Source organism: Anolis sagrei, chromosome 3 (assembly GCF_037176765.1).
Source record: "Anolis sagrei isolate rAnoSag1 chromosome 3, rAnoSag1.mat, whole genome shotgun sequence".
NCBI classification, from domain to species: domain Eukaryota; kingdom Metazoa; phylum Chordata; class Lepidosauria; order Squamata; family Dactyloidae; genus Anolis; species Anolis sagrei.
In genome coordinates this window covers 152975670-152998466 of record NC_090023.1, presented here as the reverse complement: position 1 = coordinate 152998466, position 22797 = coordinate 152975670, and the positions used below count along the sequence as shown (strand labels likewise).

Here is a 22797-nt window from a genome sequence, read left to right as displayed (position 1 = left end):
GCACACATGGGATTTGCCACGTCTCTTCCATGCATTTAATTCCAGGAAGTTTTTTCAGTACCAAAACTTGCTATCAAGTGTGCTGTCGCACGCTGGGGCTGTGCATAAAACTGTAGACAGCACATAAATAATGTGTGCCCAACGGGACGCCCGGACTGCCTCAGATTAAAGACCTTTGGATTTCCTTAAAACAGAGTCTTTAGATTGCTTAAAGGTTCAACAAAGTTCTTTATTATTGAAAACAAACAGGTACTTTAAGGGTTTCTTAACAGTCTATTGGCTCTCTCTCAATCTTGTTCACAGGGAACAGGCACTATCTTCATAACTGTATTCTAACTAATGGGGAAATCCTTAACTTCTAATCTGGGCAGTCTGTCTTTGCCTCTGATGGCGTGGAGCCCCTACACCCGGTACCAACTGCTTCTGGCTTCCGCGAGTGACCCTTACCAAGCAGAGCTTTGTAGACTTCCAGAGGAAAAAGGAGTTCAGGTTTCGGTGATAGCTGGCTGAAGTCCCTCAGCAAAAGAGCTGTAAGGCTGTATAATCCTCAGCCAAGCTACGGGACCAGCCAAGCTTTGGGGCTGTATATCCCCGGCCAAGCTGTAGAAGACGAAGCTTTCTACAGGAGCTCTTGGTTTTATGTCCTGTATGAAAGGCTTCTCTGTGTGGACTGAACCCAAAAAGGCTCCTATTCCCTCCAAAAACCCCAAAAGGGGGCGGGACCAGGGAACCTAACTATAATTGACAGGTGGCTTGCCCTATGATTGCAGCCAAAAGAAGCCACCTATCTGCAGAGTCCCTGAAACTTAGGACTACAACAAACATTCAATTCAAAGCAAACAAAATTGGAGCTCCTGGTACAGTTGTACCTGCACATCAAGTGTTCACTGGATGAGAATGAACAAACTGAAGCCTTATTGTGACAAGAAAGAGGTGTATCTGGGAACAGGGATTCATATTGATTTGGATAGGGTTAGTCTTCCCCTGTCATCTAAGAGCCCTTCCAGACAGGCCCTATATCCCAGGATTTGATTCTAGGTTGTCCATTTTAAACTGGATTATATGAGTCCCCACTGCCAGATAATCTGGGATTAACAGAAAACCTGGGTTGTCTATAGGGCTTGTCTGGAAGGGCCCTCAGATTTGTAGCTAAATTTTGGGTTTAGGACATCTGAAGAACATTGTACATTGCGCAATGAGGAGACAGCTATGTGCATTCATTGTTCCTCATTTGTTGGTCCTCAATCAGAGGCGGCCCTAGGTAATTTTCAACGGTGAGCAAGCAGTATTTTGCCCCCCCCCCCCACACCAATCACTGATATATATTTTCTTTTCGTCGTGCGAGTTCTGTGTGTCGTATTTGGTTTAATTCCAACAGTGGTGGAGTTCAGAATGCTCTTTGATTGTAGATGAACTATACATCCCAGTAACTACAACTCACATATGTCAAGGTCTATTTTCCTCCAAGAGCGCCTCAAGAGCGCCCCTGGGCAAAATCAACTTTACTGCAAATGCTTACTTTGTGTAATGGGTTGAGCTGCCCTGGCCTCAATGATATTCAGTATAGCTACAGCAGAGTGGAAGTGCAGCATAACTCTGCCAGTGGATATATCCGCTACTCTGAGAATATGTAACATCTTGACCAGGGGTCCTCAAACTATGGCCCGGGGGCCGGATACAGCCCTCCAAGGTCATTTACCCAGCCCTTGCTCAGGGTCAACCTAAGTCTGAAATGACTTGAAAGCACACAACAACAGCAACAACAACAACAACAATCCTATCTCATCAGCCAAAAGCAGGCCCACACTTCCCACTGAAATACTAATAAGTTTATATTTCTTAAAATTGTTCTTCATTTTAATTATTGTATTGTTTTTAAGTGTTTTTTGAACTACAAATAAGATATGTGCAGTGTACATAGGAATTCATCCATTTTTTAAAAAAAAATTATAATCCGGCTCTCAAACAGTTTGAGGGACTGTGACTTGACCCTCTGTTTAAAATGTTTGGGGACCCCTGATCTTGACCTTCTTTTTTATTCTGAATTATAATGAATGAAATGTTTCACACTTTTTTGTTTTATTAGGATGATGCTCCTACTTTTATGAACAAGTATCAGCTCAAAGGAGCAAATGTACAGCTCTGGAAACAACAAGAGCTAATAGTAACATTCAGATTAGACTACAGACACTTTTTCAATGTACCAAGCATGTACTAAACACCATGGGAGTTCCCCTCCCCTCCCGCAACTCAGCCTTGTATCGCGAAAGGATCAGAGCCGGAACTATTGACAGCAACAAAATGAGGAAGCAGGAAAATATCAGAAGTAAACTCCATTAACAGGGCCTTGGAGATTGACAAGGTGCTCCAGGCAGTCAAATAATGTGCTATGATCAATAGACTCAAATTCTGCTGACAGATCAAGCAATATCAAGACTTCATAAGCCAGTGAAGTTTGCATGAATAAGTAAGCCACATTTCAGCCTCTTCCTAGAAGCCTCGGTGATATGATCAGTTGTGAAGCCAGACTGAAATTTCTTAAGCTGCTGGATGACAGAAAGTACAATAGCCCTGTTAAAACACACCACTGCTAAAACTGCAACCAAAAGGAATGAAAAAAAAGAATAAGTGGGAATCCACAACTACGGAATTATAGAGTACCAATGATCACCTAGGATATTTTTCCATCTCCCCCTGCTCCTCAAATATCAGGCCTATTATTTTGAAACAGTTCTACTTTTACATTTAAGTGGCACAGTTACATTTAGTTGTGTTTGTATATACAGTAGACTTTCTGTTAACTGGCTTTCAAGGGAATTGGGAGATGCCGGATAAATGTAATTTCTGCTTGCTTGAGAGCTACTATTAAAATAGGCCTAACTAATACTATATCATTAACTTTGTACTGACTTGATATTAATATTGAAATACTGTAATTAAAAGCAAATAAAGAGAAACAAAGACCAGAGTTTTACCGTATTATAAACAGAATTGTGAATGCAGTATTATTCCATTTTTGTCAGTTGCTTGAGAGTTCTGATTGTTTGAGTTCCAGTTAACTGAGAGTCTACTGAATTATATATTGCAGCAATATTTTAAAGTGTAATGGTTTTATTATATAACTTTGTTTTGTGATTTTCTGCAACATAGTATCCGAAATTGCTGATGGAAACAAAGGCATCTGATTTAACTCTCTTCATTTTCAAACATAATTCAGCCATGCTGCACCATTTGGGAGCAGGAGCTGTTATTCAAATTGTGGATTAGGGTACACAGATGGGCCTTTCAGTTTTGTCCTAAATATTCCTTTCTTATTTATGTCTCATCCTTTCTCTTGGAGAAGAATGAGGTCTTTTTGAGAAGAGTATCAAATCAGTACAATGAAAAACCATTCCAATTTGGGTATACACGGTCCAACTTTTATTTGGGAATGCATGCTGTGAAACGGGAAATGTGGCGTTTTACTAATCATGCAGCCATAGCATTTGTACATCACTTTGTGGACCCTGGTGAGGGGGAGTGGAAGCAGAAGAGGAAGAGGAAGAAAAACTACATTGTTCTGTCTATGTGTACTTCTCCTAGCAGATTCCTTCAGTTTAATATCAAAAATAAACCATTGAAACACAGCTGTACCTGTACCCAAGGACTAGCTCTAGCATCATAGAATCATAGAGTTGGAAGAGACTGGTGGGCTATCCAGTCCATCCCTCTGCCAAGAAGCAGGAAAATCACATTCAAAGCACCCCCAACAGATGGCCATCCAGCCTCTGTTTAAAAGCCTTCAAAGAAGGAGCCTCCACCACACTCCGAAGCAGAGAGTTTCATTGCTGAACAGCTCTCACTGTCACAAAGTTCTTCCTAATATTCACATGGAATCCCCTTTCCTGTAATTTGAAGCAATTGTTCCATGTCCTAGTCTCTAGGGCAGCAGAAAACAAGGTTGTTCCCTCTACCCAGTGACTTCCCTCACACATTTATACATGGCCATCATGTCTCCGCTCTGCCTTGTCTTCTGCAGGCTAAACATGCCCAGCTCTTTAAGCTGCTCCTCATAGGGCTTGTTTTCCAGACCCTTGATCATTTCAGTTCTTTTCCTCTGGATACATTCCAGCTTGTCAACATCTCCCTTCAACTGAATTGGGCACAGTATTCCAGGTGTGGTCTGACCAAGGCAGAATAGAGGGGGAGAATGACTTTCCTAGATCTAGACACTATACTCCTATTGATGCAGGCCAAAATCCCATTGGCTTTTTTAGCTGCTACATCACATAGTTGGCTCATGTTTAACTTCTTGTCCATGAGGACTCTAATATCTTTTTCATACCTACTGCTGTGGAGCCAGCCATCCCCCATTCTGTATTTTTGCATTTCATTTTTTTCTGCCTAAGTGGAGTATCTTGAATTTGTCTTTGTTAAAATTCATGTTGTTAGTTCTGGCCCGTCTCTCTAATCTGTTAAGAACGTTTTGAATTCTGCTCCTGTCTTCTGGAGTATTAACTATTCCTCCCAATTTGGTATCATCTGCAAATCTGATGATCACGCAATAGGGTGAAAAGTTTGCTGTAGTTACCTTCATTTATTTTCTGCTTTCCCTCTCCAAACTGGGATGGCTGTTATTCTACCAGATGTCCCAATTGCCTTGAGAGTGCAAACCTCTCTTTCAAATGTCATCTGGAATATAATCTGATCCATTTTATCAACCTACAATACTTAATGTGCTAAAATTAAGATAGCGGAAATGATCTCTAACCACGTTTATTTGAGTTTCAAAAGAAAGTTCTGCCAAATGGCATGTTATTTAGAGTGAATTTTCGCAAATACTCCACATTGCCCAATAATCTCATGGAGCCAATTTCTAAACCAAACACACCACAATATTATGATGCCAACTTTATGAAAGAGGGCTGTTAACTTTAATTAGTGTTTCCCTTTTTTTGTTGTTGAAAACTCTATTTTGCTTTGAGCACCAACCATCTGTTTCACAGGTGTACGTAGAGATCCTTGTATACAGCTGAAGTACTAAACCAACTCTGATTTAGGAGAAGAACAGAACAGGACGCTTTCAAAAAAATCATGCACAGGGAGCCCTTGTTCAGACCAATCTCACTCCAGCCAGAGGACAAACAACAGTAAATAGGCATAACAACACCTCACATTTCTAGCATCATCTGGCATTTGATGGTTAAAAACAGTATGTGGAGTAAAGAATCCTGGTCCGATTCAATGATCAAAACTCAGTTTCCTTCTATGAAAATACAGAATAGTGAATGTAATCCTCAAGAGATCCTAAATATGTGCCAGACCAGCTGGCTGTTTTCAGATGGATGGTGAATGATGAACTCTCCTTGTCACAACTTGACTGTAATCACAGTATTGTTTTGTGACTCGTTTGTGTATCCCTTATTATATCTAAGGCCATTTTCCTTTCATGTGAGCCCAACTAACTATTAATGTTATGTGCCTTTCCTGACGCAGGGGGTTGTTCAGCTAATTCCGACACCTTTGATACTGGGCCAGTTGTCTATCTTGGCAGGCCTTTCCTGGCTTGTTCAAGCCCTTTCCAGGGTGACCTTGTAATTATTGTGTTTAGAATAAGAGGAGAGAAACAGTGGCCAACTGTAAACGGGGGCAAGTGTTAGTGAGCATCACCCCAACTGATATCTCACTCTTGGACCATAGAGAAATTTGGTCCAAACATGGAAATGTGATGATCATTGGGCATTAATAAGGTCGTTTCTTAAAACCAAAGAGATGAATTGTTTCTTCTAATAAGTTATATTAAGACAGAAACAAATTATTCTGATGGAATGAGAGATATGGGACAGATCTTTGAAATAAAATAGTGCATAGTTAATGTTCAGCTAGGAGCTCCCAGTAGTGCAGTGGGTTAAAGCATTGAGCTGCTGAACTTGTTGACTGAAACGTCGCAGGTTTGAATCCGGGGAGTGGTATGAGCTCCCACTGTCAGCCCCAGCTTCTGCCAACTTAGCAGTTCAAAAACATACAAATGTGAGTGGCTCAATAGGTATTGCTCCAGTGAAAAGGTAACAGCACTCCATGGAGTCATGTCAACCACATGACCTTGGAGGCGTCTACGAACAATGTTGGCTTAGAAATGGAGATGAGCACCAACCTCCCAGAGTTGGACATGACTGGATTTAATGTCAGGGGAAAACCTTTATCTTTACCTAATGTTCACCTGCAATGACCAGTGGGACAACTAGCAATGTTCTACACTGTATCTGCCCAGAACAGTGGAATCTGAAGGGTTTTCTCAATTTGAGAATGAAGTGTTATGCCAATAGATATAGAAGATGATTGTGCAAAGTATGGGCTGGGGATGCATGTGGCCCCAGGGATGGTTTTGTGGACCTCAGCTATTACAGACTATACAAAGGGAGACAGCTTGGCTCACTCTCAAAAAATATAATAATCACCTCTTTTTGAAACAACTACATTAGCCTTTTTGGAATGTTACAGGAAATCCTGCACTATTTAACGTAAGAATTCTATTATTCCAAACCAGAAGATGACAATTTGACATTTCTGATAGCCCACGCTGTCCTAAGGCAGAAAATGCTCCTGTCCTAGGCAGAAGCACCTGGTGAAGACAACTACCCCAATATCTAGGAGTTTATCTATATCTTTACCTATGGAGAAAGCTAAGGAAGAACAAGTCCAAAAAGAACAAGTCCAGTTAAAAGCCATGTAAAAGGAGGGTGACAAGTTCTAAGAGGTTACAGTGAAAAACCCTCTCCTCTTTCCACATAATGAATTCCCCCTTTGCAAATTTAGGGATGCATTTCCAGTAAGACAGAAAGGGCTCAAAATGCATACACATTGGATTTCTAGTCAGACAATGAAATATAAAGGATGTGTAATTCTGAAGTATATACTGGTCTGTTTATTTGCTGAATGGTCACTGAATTTCCCTCTCTTTCTACAAATTTAATAATTTTCCTCTTTTAATAAAAGGTCATTTCACACATTACAAAAAACCCAGTGCTAATTTGAAATGGGACTTATCCCAGCTTTCTAACACAAATACTTATTTAGTACACAGCTTTAAAAACCCAAATGTGTTGTACTCCTTTTCCACTCTTTGAATGTGGCATGCCACATTATCACAGAATGTTTACGCCCTACACGATTGGAGAAATTATACTGTTTAGCTGGTATCGAACCATTTGACATCCGCCGGGAAGTAGCAGCCATTAATGAAAGAACCAAGGCAGTGACATCTCTGACCCAACCCCTGTTCGGATATCAGCCAGCAAACTAACATCTTAAATGAAGATATAATTTCCTATGATCTACAGAGATACTCACAGAAACACCTCAAGCAAGCAAGAGTCCAAAAGTGGCAGGCAAAAACCAGAACCTCAATTAGTGGCTGATACCGAATGAGAGGCTTTCTCCTGAGCACACAGAAGACTGGGCAACTTGCAAGGTGCTGAATAGCCTGCACTCTGGCACCACGAGATACAGAGCCAACCTTAGGAAATGGGGCCACAAAGTGGAGTCCACGACATGCGAGTGTGGAGAAGAGCAAACCACAGACCACCTACTACAATGCAGCCTGAGCCCTGCCATATGCATAATAATAATAATAATAATAATAATAATAATAATAATAATAAATTTATACCCCACCCTTCTCACCCCTGGGGGACTCATGGAGGACCTCCTTATAGCAACACCAGAGGCACTTCAAATGGCAGCTACTGGTCAAAGGATATTTAATATAATGCCAAGTTTTTAAACTTTGTGTTTTTTAAATATATTACAACTGTACCCTTGGTTTGCTTCTGATACAATAAATACTCTTTGAATGTCTACACAAAGTATTTTAAATCTATAGGTAGACTCTTAAAACGGAGCCAACTTAACTTTTTAGTATCTTACTTCAACTTGGAAAATTATGGTTGTAAACATTCATGCTCTATGAACATATACCTGTGGCGGAATATCCCTGTCTTTCTGGTGTAAATCTGTAAATGGTATTCCTCATTCTAAATTTTCATTTGCTTGTGTGCATTGCCATGTGTCTGTGAAAAGTATTGTGGTCAGTGTAGTTATGTAATTCTCAAGAGCTTTTCTGAGTTGGGGGAAACTCCTAGTTTGCTCTTTGTCAGTTTCAGCAACTTTTGTTTTGGAGGAGAGAGCATTTCGTTTACTTTTTATTTATTCAATTTATAACCCAAGCTTTCTCTTAATATGGGAGTCAAGATGGCTTACAACAAGGTTAAAATTAAAACACAACTAAAAACGTAATGATACAATAGTTAAACAAAGACACTACCACGTTTTAAAACCACTAATTTAAACAGTCGCATTTAATAGTTACCCAATTATAATAAGCTTTGTTCTGTTGCTCTAATAGCTATTATACAGAAAATATCATGTTACAGCTCAGGAGACCAGCCTGGCACCCAAACAGCACTAATGATCAATGTGGAGGGAAAAAAACCCATCATAAATCCTTGTACATTGCCAGGATTACTGCTTGCCAGCTACTTGCAAAAACCAGCCTTATTTTTTCTCTGGCCACATACATCACTACACAATTGTTTCTTCCAACTTCTGTGCAAGTAGGTAGTAGGATTAACCTTCATTGCTCACAGAAAGATGTTAGCTACACCACAATCTGAAGACCTGATGGCCAGTTCCCTACTTAGCAAAATAGCTTAACTCAGTATGCCAAAGCAAATAACTGTTGGGTTGTTGTAGGTTTTTCCGGGCTATATGTCCATGTTCTAGAGGCATTTTCTTCTGACGTTTCGCCTGCATCTATGGCAAGCATCCTCAGAGGTAGTGAGGTCTGTTAACCTAAAATAACTGTTAACCTAAAAGTTAGGGACCAAGACTTTTCTCTGCTACCTTTGACAATCCCTTTGTGGAACTTGATCTCCTGTTTTCAATTCATCATAAGCTTTTATCTTTATGGTAGCCATTAAACATTTTATTGTAACTTGAAGGGAAGAATTCCACTTTGGGGACAGTTTCCAAAGGATTAGAATGATAGAATCATAGAGTTGGCAGAGACCTCGTGGGCCACCCGGTCAAACCGCCTGCCAAAAAGCAGGAAAATCTCATTCAAAGCACCTCTGACAGATGGCCATCCAGACTCTGCTTAAAAGCCTCCAAAGAAGGAGTCTCCAACACACTGGGGCAGATCGTTCCACTGCTGAACAGCTCTTACAGTCAGGAAGTTCTTCCTAATGTTCAGGTGGAATCTCCTTTCCTGTAGTTTGAAGCCTTTGTTCCACGTCCTAGTCTCCAGGGCAGCAAAGAACAAGCCTGTTCCCTCCTCCCTATGACTTCCCCACACATATTTATACATCATACCCACTCTCAGCCTTCTCTTCTGCAGGCTAAACATGCCCAGCTCTTTAAACCACTCCTCATTGGGCTTGTTCTCCAGACCTTTGATCATTAGTGTTGCTTATGTTTCGCCACATGCTTACAAGCAATAACTTGACACACAACGTAAGAAAATAAATAATATGATCACATGACTTTTTACTGCTAATATACCGTATATACTCGAGTATAAGCCGACCCGAATATAAGCCGAGGCACCTAATTTTACCACAAAAAACTGGGAAAATGGATTGATTTGAGTATAAGCCGAGGGGTGGGAAATGCAGCAGCTACAGGTCAGTTTCAAAATATAAATAGATACCAATACAATTACATTAATTGAGGCATTAGAAGGTTAAATGTTTTTGAATATTTACATAAAAGTGTAATTTAAGATAAGACTGTCCAACTCTGATTAAACCATTATTCTCATCTTCTTCCATGGAAATTTGCTTATGTATTCTTCCAATAATAATAGAGTGAAATAATAAATGTAATAATAATAATAATAACAATAAAGTAAAATAATAAATGTAATAATAAGAGTAAAATGATAAATGTAACAACAACGACAACAACAACAGAATTCAATAATAAATAATCTTGACTCGAGTATAAGCCGAGAAGGACTTTTTCAGCCTAAAAAAAGGGCTGAAAAACTAGGTTTATACTTGAGTATATACAGTAATATTAGTTTGAACTGCTAATACAGCCAGGTTATTGGTTTCTGCTATCACAAATAGGTCTAAATAAGTTGAAACCAACATTTCAAATTGACACCCTGACAGATAGAATATAGCATATTTGCTAAATGTCATCATTACAAAAAGAGACATCTCCAGGTCATCCCCTGTTTGGGTATCAGCCAGCACGTCAACAACTAAAATCTAGAAATAGTTTTGTAAGATCTACAGAGACACTCGCTGGAACACCTCAGCAAGCGAGAGTCCAAAAGTGGCAGGCTCAAATCCAGAACCTCAACCAATGGCTGATACCAAATGAGAGACTCCCCCCTGGGCACACAGAAGACTGAGCGACTTGGAAGGCGCTGAACAGACTGCGCTCTGGCACCACGAGATGCAGAGCCAACCTCAAGAAATGGGGCCACGAAGTGGAATCCACGACATGTGAGTGTGGAGAAGAGCAAACCACTGACTACCAGCTGCAATGCAACTTGAGCCCTGCCACATGCACAATGGAGGACCTTCTTGCAGCAACACCAGAAGCACTCCAAGTGGCCAGCTACTAGTCAAAGGACATTTGATCAACTACCAAACTCACAAATTTTGTATTTTGTCTGTTTGTTTGTTTTGTTCTGTTAGAAATGTAATGCAATTGACTGGTTGCCCTGACACGACAAAAAAATAAATTCATTACAAAAGACATAACCATTAACTCATCTCAATGCGTAAATATGCTGGGAATAAAAACTACTCCAAGTTAAAGAAGGTTTGAAGTTACTACTTGGAAAACCTGTGACTGACTCTTCCCGGGGTGAGATTTCTCCCCAGTAACAGATGTCTAAATATTTCTGTGCGCTGTCCTACATATAATTTATCTTGTAAATTGCATCCAAAGTGCTGTGAGCAAATGAAAATGTGATGAAATGAAGTAACTCTCAGAATAGGGAGAGGAAAGGAATATACACAAGCATATTCATTGTACAAAAACAACGCAATGTAGGAAAAGATAAGCAGACAAACGATAGCTCGTACTTTCAAAACATTATCAGGGTGACACAAAAAATAATTGATTCTTGATAGAAAAAACATCACCAGAGGCAGGAGGCAGATTCAGTACCTTCCCTAGTGGTTTCCCACAATACACTCCTTACAATATGATAACCAATAGTAGTCAATCTGTAGTAAATGATTGGGTATTGCCTATTGCCCCAGGGAAGAAGAAAATATTGTATGGGTTGGGCAGCTCAGTGCGGAGAGCAAAACAGGTTCTCTAGTCTTGACAGTGGGAAAATCAACCTTGTATCTCTGGACAAGTAGCAGAAGCAAGCCTGTTGTTGTTGTTGTTGTTGTGTTTATTTGTTTCTCACTTTTTCTCTCCACAAGGAGACTCAAAGAGGCTTAAAGCTGCCACATGTAGGAAATGTTTGCAAGACACATGGAACATAGATATCTCAAGAGGTCAAATCTGCTATGTTGGAAAGATTAGAGGGAAACAAATGTATAAAATTACAGAAAGGTGAGAGGGATTTTGGCTCTAGATATAGGGGTTAATCTAGTTCTAATTCCACCAGATCACTGAGGAGCCAATATGAATAAAGTTTGAAACTGGTAATATTTAGCAGATGGGTATTCCAAAATATGGGCATTCCAAAATGGGAGGGGGGAATAATTTATTTAATTATTTATTTACTTACTATATTTGTATGCCGCCCTTTTCAGCCCTTAGGCAACTCAAAGCAGTTTACAATGGCAACGATTCGATGCCCAAAAACAACATAAAGCATTTAAACATTAACACATAATATAACCATAACAAGAATACTAAAAGCATACATCATTTGTGTCTCCTAATGAAAACATTGTCCCATCTCGTCCAGTCGTTCCAATTCCTATGTCTTTTACCTTGCATTTTCAAATGCTTGTTCAAACAACCAAGTCTTGAATCTCTTCCAAAATGTTAAGAGGGAGGGGGCAGATCTAATGTCCCCAAGTAGAGTGTTCCATAGCCGAGGGGCCATCACTGAGAAGGCCCTGTCTCTCATCCCCACCAAATGTGTTTGCAACGCAGGCGGGATCGAGAGCAGGGCCTCCCTGGATGATCTTAAAGTCCTAGCAGGTTCATAAGGAAAGATGCATTCGGACAGGCAAGCTGGGCCAGAATGGGATCTGACATCCAAAACATGCCTGATCCCTAGCATTTTGGAACGAGAGATATTCAACTTGTGTATCTGACCAACATCTACTGAAAGGTAAATTACTGAGGTTTGGGCTTGAACTGGTGGCAGTTCAGCTATGGATTGAATAATGTTAAAGTGCTGAACTCTCTATGAAATGACAACTGTGGTAAGAATCAGGTTCGAAGTCATGGGTAAGATACTTATCCACTCTGCCAAATAAGTCCAACAAACTCTTTATTGTAGGCCCTTTCTACTTGACTGAGCATATCAATGGATACATCCTGTCCTGAATCTCCACCTCTGTTAGTCATGGTTGTCGCTCAGGTGCACACATCAGAACATTGGCAGAGCTAGCTCTAACAACAGGTGGTAACCTTTTTTGGCAACTTACACAGCTACAACTGCAACTTTTCAGTGCCAGATTTCTAGTTATGATAACAAAGAACTCCCACTCGTTTCCATTCTCCAAGTATTTAAACCACAGTAACAAAAATAGTTCTATCATGACTAAGAGGAACTTGTACAATTTGTTCTTCAAACGTCTGACTTAGGCTAGCACACAAATATATGCATTGAAACGTCACATACAGGGGCGGCTCAACCCATTACACAAAGTAAGCATTTGCTGTATAGTTGATTTTGCCCAGGGGCACTCTAGAGGCGCTCTAGGGGGAAAATAAACCTTGACATATGTGAATTGTAGTTACTGGGATGTATAGTTCACCTACAATCAAAGAGCATTCTGAACTCCACCAATGATGGAATTGAACCAAATATGGCACACAGAACTCCCATGATGAACAGAAAATATATATCAGTGATTGGTTGGGGGGGGGGTCAAAATACTGTTTGATTACCATTGAAAATTACCTAGGGATGCCTCTGGTCACATATATAATCATGATGGAAAACTGCACACAAACTTTGCAGAAAAAAACAACCCAAAATTGGGGAGGGGGGGGGTGATCTGACATCCAAAACATGCCAGGTCCCTAGCATTTTGGAACAAGAGATATTCAACTTGTGTTTCTCACCAACATCTACTGAAAAGTAAACTATTGGGGATCATCATCATTTTTGGAGGTCATCAACCTTGAAAGGATTTTGCATCAGGGTATGCTTGTCAGAAATTGGGACAGAGAGGCTAATTTTAAATATAATCCTCATTTTGCCAAAACACAATGGCAGCGGCTAATTCTCAAGCTGCTTGCTACATCAAAATCTAGTAAATCTGGGCAGTGCAGAGATACTGAGGATAAAAGAAAAGGCCAATCTTGTTCTCACACAAAATCTGTTTGCCATGGTTACTGCCAAAATAACTAGAACATAAACATTTTGTCAAATACCTGGCTATACAAGGAAAGATGTCTATGCTAAAAATGAACTCACTCCCAGATAAGAATGGCATTGGTTGTTTTTTTTTCCTTTTAAAGAGACGATTTTCACAAAATGGAAACACGGCGAGCCGAAACTGTACAAAAACATGTCCCAGTTTGTTACTCAAGTCTTGCCTTTCATCCCCTGCTATTGCCTTTGCCAGCTGACAACACACTTCTACCCACAATGCTCTCTCGCTTTCTGTCTCACGCACGCGCATGCACATGCACACACACATTATGTGTGAGAGACAGAAACACACACACACACCACACACCCTCAGAGGGGCTGGAGCAAAGATAGACAGGGAGATAGACAGACATAGACACCTTCCCCTCCACAGAAGCCAACTTACCCACAAGTTACATTTCATTCACAACTAGCCGTCCTCGGCTCCCCCACCTCGAGGAGGGGGGCTATTTCTCCTGTTGCAGGGAGGGAAAAAGGCCACATCTATCTGAAAACACTTCTAGGCAGAAATCATGTAGTGCAGAACAAAGAAAGCCAGGGCTACCTTAATCTCAGCACAAGGCAGCCAGTAGCTATTTCCAAGCTTGTTCTCTTTCTCTCTCCCCCCTCTGAGGGCATCCTGCGCTCGCTTTCTCTCCCTCTCTCTTTTTTCTTTGCCTGTCCAGCTACTGCACAACACACATCAATTATTCATTGCTTGTCTCCCGGTTTCCAGGCAAAACCAATCACAGATGGAGTCTTGCTAATGGGCTCATGCCGTACTTGCCAACAGGCTATTTGTGCTCCCAGCGACAACCCTCCAGAGACAATAAAAAGAGAATCAGGTTCAGCTTCAGAACTTCACACATCTACGCGGACAGACCTGACACAAGCAAGAGGGCACACCGTGGCGTCCGCATGACATTGTTTGAAGAGGGTGTGTATGTGCAGCGGTTGCAAAAAATGACAGGAGCCTCCTTTAACCCCATCCCCGAAAAGGACTGGGAAAAGACAGGGGGTGGAAGATAGGGGGAGAAAAACATAATGGGGGAAAAAAATCAAACACCAGGAAAATTCTCACCTCAACTGCATGTTACTGGCACTGAAGGTTTCCTTTTTCTGTCTCTAGTGGTCCATCCCTTTGCTCTCCCATTATACCCATCTATCACTTACATGCGCAGGCACGCACGCACACACTCCTAGACACAGATACACACAAGCAGACACACAGCCACTTTGCCAGAAGGGAGAGAGAAAGAGAAGAGAGGGAGAGGGAGGAAAAAAAATCCAGGCATCTCACATTTCAAACTTACAAGGAGGGGTGGTGCTAGGAATATTAGGACAAAGGCTTGCTCTTTGGTACACAGCCAAGAGGCCAAAATAACTCCCCCTTGATCAATTAATCAGAAGCAACACTTGTTTGAGTGTGCCTAGCAAACCAGGAAGGGTTACGGGTCAAAAGGGGCATGCGTTTGGGGAAAAGCTGGTGGGCAGGGTCTTCCGCCATCCCTATTTAGAAATACTGTTGACTAAATCCATCAAACTAGTCATGCTAATTAAGCGGCCAAGAGGAGGAAGGTTCTGCTTTTGAGGAGAAGGAGGAGGTGGCGACGACAACAACGTTGGTGGCTTCCTGCGTGAAGGCAATCATCCCACAAAAAAGGAAGGGGAGGAAGTGAATGCGCACCACCTGTACCAGAATGCAAAATTCATATTGGCACGATTTTTGGCACGAATCACCGGGTGGAAGAACAAAACGGAGCGCGCGATTGCCATTTCATCAATTACTCTATCTGAAAACAATGTTGGGGTGGATGGGTTTGAAGCCGAGCCTCAATTTGGCCGCACTCTTCCCAACCGGCAGGTACTCTCTAGGGAGTATTCGGGATTTATTCCAGCCTTTATGTAGTCAAAGCCAAGCACAAACTACAAGTGAGAAGCAATTGCAACCTAATTATTTGGCCCTCATTCACACATGTCTGGAACCGTAACACAGGAAAGAATGAACACACATAATTAGGTTGGAGAAAAGCACTGTAACTGCACAGCTAAATTCACAGTAATTATGTCTTTCTCTGACCTACATATCTTCTTTTCGACATTATTTTCCCTCGCCCACCACCCAGCCCCAGAAATGATTTGTGAGCAAAATCCTTATGCTAGAAGAATACTGTGTTGAATGAGGCATAGAATTCACATTCAGAAGAATCTCATCTGTCTTGCTCATTTTAGGTCTTGGATATTACGATATGTTTCACAGAATTTTGATAGAAATCTACGACAAACAAAGAAAGGAGTGGCCGGGCATGATTTCAAGTGGTTTGGGATGAAGTGTACAGCATAGATCCATGATTTTCTATATTTGTCACAACACGGATTTAGTAATCAAATACACACAAGCCCCATATTTTAGAAAAGTGACAGAATTACGGATTTTTTCAATTAAGGAATTTGGATTACCATGGCACCAGTTTAAACTCTACTTAAGTAGATGATACATATAGCTGCACTATAAATAATTTAACACCCCATGCCATGAATCTCCTAGAATGAGATGCAATTGAACTGCTACAAGAAAAAAAAATCTTAGAAAGGGTACCTGAATCCGTATCAGACAACTACTCAAGCAGGTACTTCAGCCTAAGTGTGAAGATGACATGTCCAAGACTGCAAATGGTAAGGCTTTTAGAGAAAAATAAGAGAGCTAATGCTTTGAACAAGCTGAAAGAGGGAAAAGGGCATAAAATAGTCAACAGAAACAGCTAGGCAAAAAATGAGTAGGTCTCCCACTTGAGTAACTAGCCTATCACCATAACCATGCACCTTGGCACCCCTCCCTTTTGAAGTAAAAGGGGACATTTTGGGTTGACCTCTATAGATTCTGGGGCTTAAAGGGTCCCCTAAAATATCTCCTTTGAGACTTACTTTGGGGGCTTACCTCTCTCCTATTGGGTTCTGGGGCTCGGGAGGTAGGGTCTCAGGGATGGCCTTCCAATAATGACTGGCTGAAATAGCAAACCATCACTGTGGAGTGCCCTCAGGGTCAGGTACTTCATCCATATGTTGGTTTGGCAGGTAGTCAGAGAATGATACCTGTCCTCACGCCATTTCCCATGTCTCAGTGCTCCTCCCACAACTAGTTACATTTTCAGTTTTAATAGGTCAACAAATGGCCCTTTATTTCTCCACATATCTTGTGTCTGGTCTCTTATTTCACGCTGGGGATTCAATGCTCACTTCCAGCCAGAAAGGCCAGCCATACGTCTGGAAGGGAACCTTTGAATTCCCCCATTGATGAGACAAGTGGTCTCTTGAGGTTGGCATTGCTGCCAGTCTGTGGTGGGGAGGGGCTTAAGGAAGTCTACTTGGGTTTTAGCTCCTCCCCGCTGCATTCGGTTCTAGGCAGCACAACCCACCCTCCTGTGCACAGTTCAACATGAGTCAATACTAGTCGCACTAGGGTCGGCTAGGATTTTTTCCCCATCTTTAAAGGTTTTTTTAACCAAAGTAGGGTTAAAAAGGGTTTTTTTAACCCTCCGGCCAAGTGGCTGGCCTTTCTGGCTCGAGGTGAGCGTCTACATCATTACCAGGAGTTTACATGGCTGTAGTTTAATTTAAGCAAATTACTTCACGACAGTCTTTATGTGCAATAATTTTCTGATTTCTAAATACAGTGTTCCCTCGCTAGTTTGCGGTTCGCTTCTTGTGGACTGGGTGTTTTGCGGGGAAGGAGGAGGGGGAAGAGGAGGAGGAGGGCTTGCTTCCAAGGAGGGCTGCTAATAGTGGTATCAAAGTACATTAATTCCACAGAGTAGATGCACCCCAGCTTGCCCTCAACTTCCATCCCTTCCCCTCACACCCAAGTTTCCCCGTCTGGCTTGAATAACTTTCTCTATTATTCTGCACTAGGAAGAATAATAGAGCAAGAACTGCTTCAGCTTCATCTCACCTACGAATGCTGAGGCCTCTGGAAAGAGGAGCATTCCTATATCGTGGATTTTCACTTATCGCAGGTGGTCCTGGACTAATATGCTACATGTTAATGGCAGGCCATAGACCAATGTCAAATCCAAAATATGACATATGAATGGGAACCATGTTTCCACAAAGTAATCTTCTGTTATTTTTCCCTTCGTTACATGAGCTTTTATTGACAAAATTCAGTGAGTGCAGTCAAACCAGAGTCTATCCAACTAGCATTAGAGGGAGTAAGTTCTTCGATTTTCCAAGATCTTACTATTTCAGCTCTAGTGGCTTAGGTCAGAATTGAAAGCAGTTCTTGATGCTGCAGCTCTGCATTTTCCCCATCTAAAAGTGAGAGTTATTAATTATAAAGATTTAGAGAATCTACTATTTCATCTTACCATTTGATTTCAGCAGCTCAGAATTGTATCCCTAAATTCCAAGATGTTAGGCAAAGGAATCACATGTATTTCAAAGGCCCAATTCCTTCTTAGTCTTTCTGACATTTTTTGTCAGATTGCATTGTTAATTTTGTACAATTTAACAGGTGCTAGATGGAAAGCAGCCCTTTTATATATAGGGAGATATAAAAATTAAGAAAGCAATGTCTGAGTTGGGAAGTCCCCAGTGCAGATGAGTGCTGTGACAAGTTTTCAAGGGATTCAGTTTCCTGCATGCACACTGCTGCTCGGGAGAGGCAAGTATCCTGCTGAAAGACAAGCCTAGCCTTGCAGAAAAGGGATTTTCATGTGCATAATCCAACTCTTTTCCTTGGCACTGACTTTGCCAAGAAAGCTGAGCCTTGACAGGAGGCGATATTCACTGCAGTCAAGTCTACACACCTCTCTCAGGCAGAGTACCTGCCAAGAGAGAGCTCTTGCTGTGCATCATGCTAAGGATAGCCCTACTAAAGAGACAACTGCCACATGAAAGGAGGCAATCTGCATCACAGTCTGTCTGCTCTCCCCCTTTTATCCCTTTTCTTTTCTGGAAGATTTCTTGCCTAAAAAAGACAGGGTTTGTAGATCCTCTTACCCACTGCCTCTTTTGAAGCAGAAGGTTCATTTTCTCTGTTGCGTATGGCTCTCCATTGTTTGAAAGATAATACACATGCCACCCACTTTGGCTAAGAAAATGGTTGAATATTATTCCAGCCATGCACTCAACAAGAAACCTCAGACATGCCACTACTGTAGGGCAGGTTGAGACAAAGTCACTGAGCGTAGAGCAGGGGTCCTCAAACTTTTTAAACAGAGGGCCAGGTCACAGTCCCTCAAACTGTTGGACGGCTGAATTATAATTTGAAAAAAACATGAATTCCTATGCACACTGCGCATATTTGTAGTGCAAAGAGCACTTAAAAACAATACAATAATTAAAATGAAGAACAATTTAAACAAATATAAACTTATTCGTATTTCAGTGGGGTGTGGGCCTGCTTTTGGCTGATGAGATAGGATTGTTGTTGTTGTTGTTGTTGTTGTGTGCTTTCAAGTCATTTCAGGCTTAGGTTGACCCTAAGCGAGGGCTGGGTAAATGACCTTGGAGGGCCGTATCCGGCCCTCGGGCCGTAGTTTGAGGACCCCTGGTGTAGAGCTTATCTGTGGTTAAGGAGCAGGACTATACCCGCCTTCCTCACCATGAACATTCACCTATTGCTGTAGTTTGGATATCCATACCCTAGTCAGTGGTTCTCAACCTGTGGGTCCCCAGGTGTTTCGGCCTACAACTCCCAGAAATCCTAGTCAGTTTACCAGCTGTTAGGATTTCTGGGAGTTGAAGGCCAAAAACATCTGGGGACCCCAGGTTGAGAACCACTGCCCTAGATACTACACAGGTAAGATGTAGGGTGTGTTACAAGCAATATACCTCTTGTAGGCCAAGAGGAGAGACAGCCATGCCATATCTGCTAACATCTCATGGACAAAAACAAGGATCCATGTGGCCAAGCAACATCAAAGGATTGTCAAAATAGCAGAACGATTACTGAAGAAGAAAAAGCAAGACAAGACAGCAACAGTTTGCTTTTGCCTCAGGCCTCTTCTACACTGCCCTATATCCCAGGATATGATCCCAGATTATCTGACAGTGGAGGCTCTTACAATCCAGTTCAAAGCAGATAACCTAGGATCAGATCTTTGGATATAAGGATAGTGTAAAAGGGGTCTCGGTCTACTAGAAAAGGCAAGAATTGAGCTTTTTTATGTCAAGTTGTTCTGGTGTGAGAGAATTGGCCGTCTGCAAAGACGTTGCCCAGAGGACTCTCAGTTGTTTTGGTTTTTTACCATCCTTGTGGGAGGCTTCTCTCATGTCACTGCATGGGGAGCTGGAGCTGACAGAGGAAGCTCATCTGTACTTTCCCCAGATTCAAAACTCCGACCTGTCGGTCTTCAGTCCTGCCGGCACAAGGGTTTAACCCATTGCACCACCAGGGCTCCAAGAATTGAGCTAACTGAATGCAAACTACTTTTGAACTTTGAACACCATTGGCACCAATAGAAGTAAGCCAATGACAGAGGGAAAGTGGAGCAGGAAGAGTGGAAAAAATGCAGCATTTTGAAAAGCTGAAAAAATTATTATGAAGGATTCATTGGGACTTTCCCCAACCAGTTGGGGGAGTTAAAAGAGTATGCCCCAAACCACAAACAAACTCTACAAACTTATAGCCTTATTCAAATTGTTCCTTAACACCATTACCGACCCTATCTTGATAGAAAGTTTTGTAATGGCTAATGACATCTCTTATAAGAAACAGAATAGTTCTGTTTTTTCTCCTCAAGGTAGCAATTCACTGAATCAGAATTGGGTCATTCCGCATATTTTTCTAAAGTACACATTAAGTATAATTTGTCCAAAATTGCAAAATTGGAAGTGCCTCAAAATCAGAAATTATCCACATGGGTGGCTGAGAGAGTGACACTTTGGCTTTCTGATGGTGCAACATTGTTTCATGCACAAAATTATTCGAATGACTATATTAAATTACATGCGGGCTATGACTATTAGGCATATATAAAACATAAATAAAGTTTGTGTTTAGACTTATTTCCTATTTCCAAGAAATCACATTATGTACAATTACAGGTATTCTACCCTCACAAAAAAATCCAAAATATTTTTTTTTGTTTCAGGCATTTCAAATAAGTTTTATGGTCTTAAAATTGATTGATCTGACAAGCTATAGAAACAAATTTCAGTTGAACACCCCCTACTTTTGGTTTGGTTTATCAGCTCCCCTATATTATGGAAAGTAAAAATTAATATCTCAAAATGGGATGAAAAAACCCCCCACTCTTTTTGTCAAGAGAGATTCATGTTTTCCACATGGAGCACATGACTGTGAAATAGATAAACAGGAAGCCAGTGAAAACCTCCCATATCTCAGGGGGAAAATGGCAGTTTAAGTTGTGGCCAACCAAGAACCAACCTTTTCCTGACACAACGTCCTGTGGTAAAAAGCCACTTCCTTTTCACAGACAACCCTCACAAAACTCATCGAGGCTTTTTACCAAGACACTCGCTGGGAATTTTTATTTCAATAAAAATATAGAAAATGAATTTGGCAGGAAAGGTCTTCCCCTTCTTTTTTAAATAAATGTTTTAGAAAGCTCTCTTTTTATCTTCAGTTATTGTATGTCAGATAATAATAGTCTCTTTTTAAAAAGAAAATCCAAACCATAGCATGGCATCTCACAAATGTTTACAAGCTTTATTCTAAGTGGAAAATGCCTAGGTTCAAGATGTATTAGAAACAGATCTTTCCTCTCTTGTTCAGATTATTGCTTCTCTCAGTTTGACTGCTCTGGTGTTCATCATGATGTTGACATATGTAAAAACATATGTTTATACATCTGTTCATATACATATGTTCATCATGATGTTGACATACGTATAGATATTAGGGTTGTGCATTCAGGATAAACCTTCACCTGTTTCGTGTCCCAGCTTTCAGTGGGGCCCCCGATCCATTTTTTGGGAGTCTCCCCAAATCAGAAGGGCAGTTATCCATTTTCTATTGGCCCATTATTGAGGGGGATGACTTCCTAGGCTCCTCTTCTCATCATTTTAGGAATTTAAGCTGTTCTGCTCTAAAGGAGAGGTGTTCTGCTGCAGGAAGGTGAACAAACTTTCTCTCCTGGGCCTGGACACCATTCACACTCTTTTCCCAAAGCATTTAAAAGAGGCAAGCAAGTTCTTAAAACTGTATCTTACTCTAGAGGAGACACACATATGCCAGCAGCCACACACTTTTCATTCCAAGGCATTTAAAAAAGGCAAGCAAGTTCTAATCTTACTCTAGAGGAGACACACATATGTCAGCAGCCACACTCTTTTCATTCCAAGGCATTTAAAGGAAGCAAGGAAGTTCTACTCTTACTCTAGAGGAGATGCACACACACCAGCAGCCACACACTCTTTCCATTCCAAGGCATTTAAAGGAGGCAAGCAAATTCTACTCTTACTCTAGAGGAGACGCACACATGCCGGCAGCCACGCACTCTTTCCATTCCAAGGCATTTAAAGGAGGCAAGCAAGTTCTACTCTTACTCTAGAGGAGACTCACACATGCCGGCAGCCACACACTCTTTCCATTCCAAGGCATTTAAAGGAGGCAAGCAAGTTCTACTCTTACTCTAGAGGAGACTCACACATGCCGGCAGCCACACACTCTTTCCATTCCAAGGCATTTAAAGGAGGCAAGCAAGTTCTACTCTTACTCTAGAGGAGACGCACACATGCCAGCAGGCACACTCTTTTCATTCCAAGGCATTTAAAGGAGGCAAGCAAGTTCTTAAAGCTGTTTCTTACTCTAGAGGAGACACTTGGCTGCAGGTAGGTACATGCGTACACCAGCAGCCACACACTCTTCCAAAGCATTTTAAGGAGGCTTCTCGCTTGTAGGTCTGTTGGATTTTTGGTGTCCTGACCTGTTTTCTGTAATCTTGGAATCCTGGAACCTTGAACCTTTGGACTGGCTTTTGACTACGGTATACTCTTGATCCCTGGACTCTGTTATTGAACTCTCAGTATTTGACCATTGGACTGGACCCTTTTGACTATGAAGTTATTTTTGCTATCAGTTTTGTTTATTCTGTAGCTGCGTGCTATCTTTGTGTTTTATATTTTTGGACTATAAAAACAGCCAACAAATAAGTGCTGTTTTAATTAAACTGTTTGTTTAAACTGGGAGCTTTGATTCATCTCTACCTAAACAAGGTAGAGCCCTAGCAATGTGACAGGGAGGGAGAGGGAGGGGAAAATGTAATCTACACCGGTGTAAATTA

General features: G+C 41.3%; 1 protein-coding gene across 9 annotated transcripts in view; it reads right to left on the bottom strand.

Annotated features, from left to right (window-relative positions):
- Window positions 1-22797, bottom strand: part of ZMIZ1 (zinc finger MIZ-type containing 1) — a 520385-nt gene that overhangs the window by 120410 nt on the left and 377178 nt on the right. Inside the window, exon 1 of one of the 9 annotated variants that reach the window (XM_060769071.2) lies at window positions 14631-14801. The exons of 6 other annotated variants lie outside the window; for them this stretch is intronic. The gene's annotated coding sequence lies outside the window, so the exon portion shown is untranslated. 2 more of the 9 variants (XM_060769072.2, XM_060769074.2) reach the window with 2 other exon arrangements.